The sequence below is a fragment of the Phalaenopsis equestris genome, unplaced genomic scaffold (genome assembly GCF_001263595.1).
Source record: "Phalaenopsis equestris unplaced genomic scaffold, ASM126359v1 Scaffold000455, whole genome shotgun sequence".
NCBI classification, from domain to species: domain Eukaryota; kingdom Viridiplantae; phylum Streptophyta; class Magnoliopsida; order Asparagales; family Orchidaceae; genus Phalaenopsis; species Phalaenopsis equestris.
Genome location: NW_018164896.1, coordinates 226,501 through 236,013, shown reverse-complemented (window position 1 = coordinate 236,013; position 9,513 = coordinate 226,501).

The window sequence follows — 9,513 nt, the reverse complement described above, 5'->3', positions numbered from 1 at the left end:
AGAGAGAGAGAGAGAGAGAGAGAGAGAGAGAGAGAGAAGAAGCGGTACAAGAGATGACGCATGCCCAAAAGTTCATTGGACGATAGATTAAGATCTAGTACCCAAAGAGATAAAAAAGAGGTAAATAGAAGGAGACACTTCAAAAAAAATTTTTTATATAGAAACCCTATAAAGAGAAAAAATCATAAGATCTAGCCAAGTTAAAATAATACATTATATAATTATAAGTACATAGACGCGCTCTCATCTTGAAGTAGAAAAGATGGAATTACAATATTAGTGTATAACAGTAGATGCATAGTTCAACAATAATAGTTGTAGTGAGACACAAATAACATAGTTGATTGTATGAAAAGGTTAGCCCATCATAAATGCTGTAGATTGTGGACGTAGCATCAGCTAGACAAAGATGTTATAGTTAGAAGGCGTGGAAGTGGTTGGTCATGTAGGCCATAAATGATTGCTTCAAGAGTATCGGTTGGCCATAGATGTCATAATATAGAGCTGCAGAAGTTGTGAACCATGTAGGTCGTAGTTGGTTACATATGACAGTTGCATATGACGTAGTGGCGGCCCGCAATAACATCTATTTGTCATAGATGTTGGAGTTGGGAGTTGCATAAGTTATGAACCTCGTAGATTGTAGTTGGTCATGTAGGTCGTTGTGGTAAGTCATAATAACAATCATAGGCCATAAGGGATAAAGTTGGGAGTTGCATGAGCTGTGGACCGCATAAGCCATAGTTGGTCATGGTCGTAGTAGAGAGTCATGGTAGTGTTTGTAGACCATAAAGGTCAGAGTTTGGAGTTGCATGAGCCATGGATCACTTAGACCATAGTGGTGAGCCGCAAATGTCTGTAGGTCATTGAGGTCGGAGTTTGGAGTTGTATGAGATGTGGACCAAGTAGGTTGTTATGGAGAGTTTTAGTAGCGTCCATAGACCACGAATGCCAAAATTGAGAGTTGCATGTGTTGTGAGTTGCATATGTCATAGTTGGTTATATAGGTCATGACAGAGATCTGTAATAACGTCCGTAGGCTGCTTAGGCTGAAGTTGGGAGTTGTATGAGCTATGAACCACGTAGGCCATAGTTGTTCACGTACGTCGTAGTTAGTCACATAAGTCATAGTTGGTCACGTACGCTGTAGTGGAAAGCTGGAGTAGCTTCTATAGAATAAAGAGGTCAGATTTGACAGCTGTAAGTTGTGGACCACGTAGGTCGTAGCTGATCATGTAGGTCATAGTGAAGAGCCTTAGTAGTGTCTGTAGGCCACAAAAGCTAGAGTTTAGAGCTGTATGAGTTATGGACCACAAAGGCTGAAGTTTAGAGTTATATGATTTGTAGACACATAGCCACAGTTGTTCACATATTTCACAATGATGAGCCGCAATAACATTTGTGGGACATAATGATCGGAGTTGGAACTTGCATGTATTATGAGACATGTTGGCCATAGTTGGTCATATATGCTGTAGTGGAGAGTCGTAGTGACGTATGTAGGGCACAGAGTTTAAAGTTAGGAGTTGCATGAATTGTGAGTTGCATAGTCTGTAATTGATCACATAAGCCATGAACGATGAGAAGTAATAACATCTATAAATTGCATAGCTCAAAGTTGAGATTGACATGAGCTGCGAACCATGTGAGTCGTAGTTGGTTCATAATGGAAAGTCGTGGCAGCATTTGTAGGCCACAGAGGTTGAAGTTGGAGCTGCATGAGCTGTGAGCAATATAGGTCCTGGTTGGTCACATGGGAGGTGGCAAAGAGCTGGAATAACATCAGTAAGCTACCAAGGCCGAAGTTGAAAGATGCATGATGAGATAATTTCAGTAATCTATAGATGGCCATCGTATCCTAAGTACAACGATTGTAATAAATTATTGCAGGTAGTTACACCGTATTCAAGATTCATTGTTTCACTATCTTTTGGGCACATTGCTTCATAGGATGCTTTACTTCACATGGCTAGTTGTTACTTCGCATGTCGCTTCGTCACTTTAAAGCATACACCATGACTTCTTCATGGGCTTCATTTCAAAGAGCAGGGGGAAATCGATGGTGGTCGATGATGGTTGATTAGCGGCGCTCAACTGTGGTTTGCATCATCGGGAGTGGGAAGCGTTCATTGGGTCTTCGGTGCAATGCAACACTAGAATTCAACTCCTTCTACCAATCTAGCTCTAGCTTTAGCTCTTCCCCCCTCTCTCTCATGATGGAAGCAAGGCTCTATTTATAGAGTTTAGAGGATGACACCCTACAAATAAGGAGGGAACTTGAACCACTTCATTGGATGGCCCAAAGATCGTCTCTCGATCAAACAACATTCTATGGACATCTAAGTTCCTTAATGTTTTCGGAATTGAATGATCCTGGGTTTGCTGGATTCGTCTTGTCTAGACACTTGATTTGACTATAAACTTGTCAGATTTGTAACCCATTTGACCTTCCAACTAGGGCACCAAAATCTTTCAAAATTGGTTTAATGGCCTAATATGGGCTTGATTTGTCAAAGGATTGAACCAATTTTGGTGTCATTGTGTCAGTCTTGTCAAGTCGGTCAGGTTGACTGTAAGTTTGTTAAAATTAGAGTTATGAATGATTTTTAATTTCAGTTTCAAGGTTTTTTCCTCAATGAATGCTCCGCGATTCAAGTTAATCGCCTCAAGAGCTGTGTTAAATGATAAAATATATTGATAACATATAAATAAATAATTTTTTTCTTCTTATCCTCATTTGTTCCCCAATTAAATATATTTATAACCCCATAAGCCATTATAAGTTCAAAAAAATTACAAAATAAGCTGAGAGGCGATAAATGATTAAATATAAATTATTTAAATGAAATATGGCTAATTAATGATAGAAATTGCTAAGCCAAATAAGAAGTATTATGTTCTTGTTGAAATGGATAAGATGAGCATTTTTTTTGTCCGTGTCAACTCTTCTCCCTTCGGAAAACCGATCCTCAAGGTCGAAGTTGAATCTGGTATGAGATTGGTAAGCCCTCCCATTATACCTGTATTTATTGTTCATAGGCTGAGTCCTTTAAGGAGCATGCGAGAATGGAGGATGCCCATAGTTGAGCGAGTGGATGATTATCAATGTTTGTTGGCGCTAATATAGCAGGATGAAAGTGGACATTCTGATATGGAAGACTAGATGAATAAGGTATTGTGATGGAAGCTATAGGTGATGAGCAACATTCCTAATGCATTTCAAAATTTATATGAACCATAAAAATGACAAAAAAAAAAAAACTTTAGAGTATGAATATTTGTATATTGACGTTTGATGATAAGGTTGTAGTTTAACTAAAACATGATTACTTAGTTTGAATTGAAAGTTCAAAGATATGTCTGTTTGTTGTTTCATATAATTTTGTGTTGATACAAGATTTTGCTTGGCTGGTCAAAGGATTGAAAAATTTAGTTAAAAGAATATCAATGGCAATCATTCATGAGAACATTGAAATATAAAAAGAAATATATGGAGGTAATATATCATAGACAAGTTGAAATGAGGTAAAACCAATGGAAGTTTGATAAGTGGTGTTATACGATAATACCCATCGTAGAAATTGTAACAAAGTAGAAACACGTTCATTATATAACAACAAAGATATTGTTCTGAAGTATGAATAATAACTTCTATGTCACAATCAATTTGAGGGTGATTGGCTGTTATGAATTGTAATTTTGTCCCTTATAAAGGATGTATTTCTCTTCAAAAATGTCTCATAAAAATTTGATCACTATCACATACAATAGAAAGCGGTTATGGTTGAGTTTATAAGCATTCATAAAAAAAAAATTAATAGCCACTATAAAAGTAGTAAAATGAGTTGGTAAATAAGAGAACTGGGTGCTTAATATGAGTATGTCCACATCCATCGTTAGAATTGTTTTACCACTGCAATTGGACAACTCATTGATAAAATCCATAAAAGCTCTTCCCAAACATCATATGGAATAGGAAGTTGTTGAACTACTCTAGCTGGTGTAATAGATTAATGATTTGTAACTTGGAAAATCAGGCATAACTTAACTAATTAATGTTTATCAAATCATTTTGTAGGACAAAACGCATTCAATATACAATAAAAAAAATTTTTATCCAAAAATGGCCCCTAATTGTGCTAGGAAAAAATGTAATAAATACAGGAAAAAATGTAATAAATACGAAATTAAAGTTTTTTTATGGAGAAACCATAATTTTTCTCTTAAATAAAATAAACACATCTTTATATAAGAATAATAGGGGAAGTGGTTGATATGCATGTCGGCGTTTTTTTTTGGTTGAAGGAGTTGCCCGTTGGAAGTTGTCGGCAGCCGGAATCGGAATCTCGTCTCCCGCTTCGGAAAGACATTTTAATTTATATATATATATATATATATATCGTCTGCTTCAGAAGGACATTATAAGATTTAGAGAAATATGAAATCAAACTGACCCCATACTTTTCACAGTTTGAATGAGTGAGCACTATACATCAAACCCTGTATCTATCCCAAAGGATAAACACAAGACTTAAGGATGAGACTCGATCAAATAAACTAAGAAATATATGACATCCGTTTGGTCTGTGAAATCATTTTATTTGCCAACAAATTCCCCTATTTAATATAAAGAATTAAATAGGGTTTATATTAAGCTGGGTTCAGACAAGCTTCTTGTAAGGGCAAACCCCTATAGTTAATTACATCTTCGATAATCAAAGTTATCTAAGAAAACTCTCGATAAAAATCAGGAAATGTTATCTTCAAAGAGGTCAAAAGGATAGAACTTTTCAAAGGAATCAGAAAAGAGGTGTGAAATGCGAATGACTCAAATTTAGAACATTTTATTGTAGAATCTAAAGGAGTAAGAACTAGGGAATAACTAGGGAAGTAAGAACTAGGGAATGTCATAGATCCGGAGGAGAACCTCAGTGACTTCCCAGTCTATCCTATTGTTTGGCTTCAATTTTGAGGAGAAATTATTTCAGCGTTTCATCCTGTCAATTTTATCATTTAGGGCTTACATTCGTGTGAAACGATCATGCAAATAGTCTGGAAGATGTGAGGATTTAGGTTGTGACGAATGACAACTTTAGAATCCTAAGACGAGTTAGGGCTTATATTGTACAACAGAGCTATACAAAGGTCTAAAGATGAGTTAAGGATTTATGTTGCACTAGACAAACAACCTCGAAATCTTATGGCTTGTTGTTTAATTCTAAGAAAGGATATGATGTTGTAGTTCCTCTTGCTGTTGAAGATGGTCATGCTGCCCACCATACTAGTTTCAAACTCCTCGTGATAATGAGTTCAAATTTTCTAATGTGTCAAGTTATGATGTCAAATCAGATGTCTCTATGGTTTTAGTTCTTTAAATGTTATGGGGCATCTTAAAGTTGATTAGAGCGACACCGGTTAGGATCCTGCGTTTCTTTCGTTCCGGTACCACTATTTTCTATTGGATTCACTTAGTCTAATGAATTTACTAAACTCAACTTAATGAGTTTCATACTTTCATTTAGACCGTGGGAAGCCTCATTAGCAACCGTAGGTTACCTTTTCCGAGGGATTCCCGATCATCCGATATATACATCTTAATTTAGTTTCAATTGTTGTTTTTGTGATGTTTGTGATTAAATTTTGAGTTGTCTTATATTTTGAATGTTGTGGCTGTGAATTTTATCTTGGTTGATTTTAGTTTTGGTTGACGACTATCCTAACAGTTTTGGTTTCCATGCAGGGTGAAATCGATGTTTAACATGCAAGTTTATGTTTTTGTGTTCATACATGCAGGTGAGTAAATACAACGACGTACTGAAAAGTAAAGTATGGAAAAAAATGTGGGTAAGTAAATCACAATAAAAACGTACCTGGATGGTCTTCCCGTCATCTTCAACTGAAACTCAAAATGCATGCAAGAATATTTATATATTCAAAGCATTTTATGTAGAGCGGGAAGATAAGGTTCCGGTGATCTACCAAATCCTAAATCATATCTTGGTGAGCCCCTATTAATTCATTTTAGGATGATTTCACTAAGCAAAATATACTAAGTTCAGTAGACCCTTGAGGTATCCATAAAGTTAGGACGAAGAAGCAGGTCCATGCTTCCCTCTCACCGCCTGGTGAAAAATCTCGAGCTCATTTAAACTTATTATGTTGCTTAATAATTCATCTTGTATATACGTCTAGTGTTCAGTGAACATCGATGTTTCAATTATCCCTAAGAGTAAGATAATTATCATTTATCATTTAATTTGAAAATTTTGTGGGTGAAAACCCTTAAAAGGGGCAAGTTAATGCTATTAAGACACTTTGCCAATTTTAGTTTTAACTTGGGCTTGTAGTGTTTTTTTTTAAATGTGTTCAATTTCTAGTTACATTCACTTTTCTAATCCTCATTTACTCAAATTTGATTTAGCCTAGGTCACTATTAAGCCCTTAAGACCTTGGTGGATACATTATTAATTTTTAAAAGAAATTGAATTTTAAGTGATAGTAATTCATCAAAAAAATATTTGAATGTCATTTGAACACCAAATATGGGTATTAAACATTTGAACACCAATATTTGAATGTCATTTGAACACCAAATATGGGTATTAAATTAGTGATCTATTAACATCCAAACTCATACCCCTAAGTCTAGGATCATTTAATTAAATAGACCTCCAAATTTTAATGATTTAGGAAATTACAAATTTATCTTTAATTAAGAAAAGTGAAATTGGTTTCTACCAATTAATTCATTGTGTTTCAATTATCTGAATATGTTAATTAAGATCAAAGATTGCCCAATTCTCTTTCTTGAATTAAGCCTAAATGTTAATCAAAACCAAATTTCCAGAATTATACCTTTGCCCCTAAGGCTCTATCACTTCGTAATTCATCAAATTTAATTCAAATGGCTTTGGAATTTTTATCCTACCTCACCTTTGAAATTTTTATCCCATCTTACTCATGGGTGAATTAAGACATCAGAGGAAAAAAAGTGTTTCTTCAAATTTTAATTTAATTTACATATTTATTTTTATGCAAAAATAGGATTTTTCAAAAGAAATTTTATAACTTAACCAATGCAAACCCTAATCCCTTGAAATTTTTACTGGAGATAGAATTAGACTAGAGAACCAGTTAGACCAAATTTCATAATTTTTTGAGTTTTATTTGAATTATTATAATTATTTTTATTGAGAATTTAAGGAAAATCCTTTTTTAGCCTTTAAAAACTTATTTTATGCTTTAAAATTCAATATCTTCACTTAAAAAATTAGGAAAAATTATCCAATTGCTCCTAAGAGCTTAAGAAACAATTTATAATATTTGCATGAATTTTATTAATGTTATGATTTTTATTATTTTTCATTATTTAAATATTTAAAATATGCTTAAAAATGAATTTTTTACTTTAATTACAATTTTATTTTTAGAAAATTTCTCTGACCACAGAGAACTCCTAAAATAAATTTTATAATTTTTTGAGTTATATTAAATTTTTTAGTTGTATTTTAATTATTATGATTATTTTAAGTGTTAAAAGTGTCATTAACTTAGAAAATCAAATTAGGTTATCAAATGAACTCTAAATATTTTTAAATTTTTATGGGGAGTCCTATGAAATTTAAATTATAGTGGAGAATTAAAAACAAGTCATTTAGATGTTTATTTTTTCCAAATTAATTTCCTTTGTATTTTAGGGTTTTATAAAAATTAAGTGTGTTCTTAATGACTTGGCTCATGACAAATTTTTTCTAGCGTTCTCTGGTCATAGTAAATCTACCAAAAGTTTCTTGGATTTTTTTAAGCAACATGCTAATTATCATAATTAATTTTCTAAATCAGATGCATAAACTTGAAAAATATGGATCTCTGTCTAGGGGTCTCCTCTGAATTTGAAAAAATAAGAGAATATCCCCCATGATAGAGGCAACAATATGCCAAAATATCAAGCAATGGCGAAATACTTGAATGCATGGAGAATCAAAATACTTAGAACGATATTTAATTAATTAAAAATAAAATATATAGCAAATAAACTTCAAACTATTTTCATATTGTTCTCCTCTGTTCACTAAGTACTTTCTCCTCTGTTCACTACATATTGTTCTCCTCTGTTCACTAAGTACTAAGATATTTTTATTTTATTTTTGTGATTTTTTTACACCAAGATATGAATTTTTGAAGGTAGGGAACATTTTCTGAATTAAATAAATCTTTATTTTCCTGCTTAAAGACGCGGCGCAACGACATCATGCGGCAACTCAGAAGACTTTCCGAAGACTCGCGTGGGGCGCTCTAGTTGGACGCCGCCATCCATGTAGCCGCTGACTCAGCCCGCGTTTTATGTATCAAGCTCCCGTCCAACGCGATCCTAGTCGTTCGTCTGATACACGCGCCATCCAACAGCTCCGCGTCTTCGTCCCCGGCTGGTACGAACCCGTGACCGTTAACCCTAAAACCTTAAGGTCTCACTCATTTCTTAACCAAACTCGTTTAATTTTGATCCTATAGACTCCTCTAAGTGAGACAAACATATACATATGGTAAACATGCCATTAAATTTACCCTAATCCCATGGAGAGTCAAAATAGGCTCCGGAAGAGGGGGGAGTCAATACCTTTTTTCTGAGAAGTGAAGATTTAATCAGAGGTGCTCGACACCTTTGTGGAGGTCCAAGGACGCTAGGGATGAGCCTCTTGCTGTAGTGAAATGCCTAGACCCAAATTTAATCAAGACCGAATTTGGGTGTTGATCAAAGTCTAGGGTAGAGACTCTCTGTGAAGGGGCTTTGATGGGGCTTTGTCTTCTTTCACTATGGTGAAGGTGTGGACATGTTTAATTGAGCTTTGGTGTACTGTGGAGGTGTGGCCAAACTTGTCCTATTTCCGGCCAGAATTGAGCTAAAAAATTGAGCTCCAACGATGGGAATTAGGGCAAGGAGGTGGTTGGTTTGCACTGAAAATGTCTCAAACAGGCTATGGGAGCAATTGGGCAGGATTTCCTTGAGAAAATTTCAGCACCTCACTTTTGGCCATGAAGATGCCATTTTATAGCCATGACCGGAGATGGGAGCTCAGGGTCTGGCTTTGGGTGCAAAAGCCTGTTGAGGTGGTGGGCTAAGAAGGTCTAAGGATTAATTAGGGTGAGCTGGCCCCTAGGGTTAAGATTGGGTTTGATTTAGGGATGGTGGCCCTCGATTTTGAGGTACTCCGATGACTAGGCCGACCGACAAAGCTAGGAGAGGTGGCTAGGAGGTCAGTTGAGTTAGTGGGAGGGTTAATTATGTTTAACCCTCAATGGCAAGTGATGATGGGGGAGATTTTGGGTTAAGTCCCATAAATGGGCATGAATCCCTTAATTTAGGGATCTAATGGTCCATAGCTCACCAAGGCTGGTCTAAGGGGGTTTAGCCTGGTTCATGGAGTGTGTTCAGTGGTTGTGGAGTCATAAATTTGGTGGCTTTAGGGTGGCTAGGCTAATTTTGGTGGATGGGTCCAATGTGGGTCCAAATGA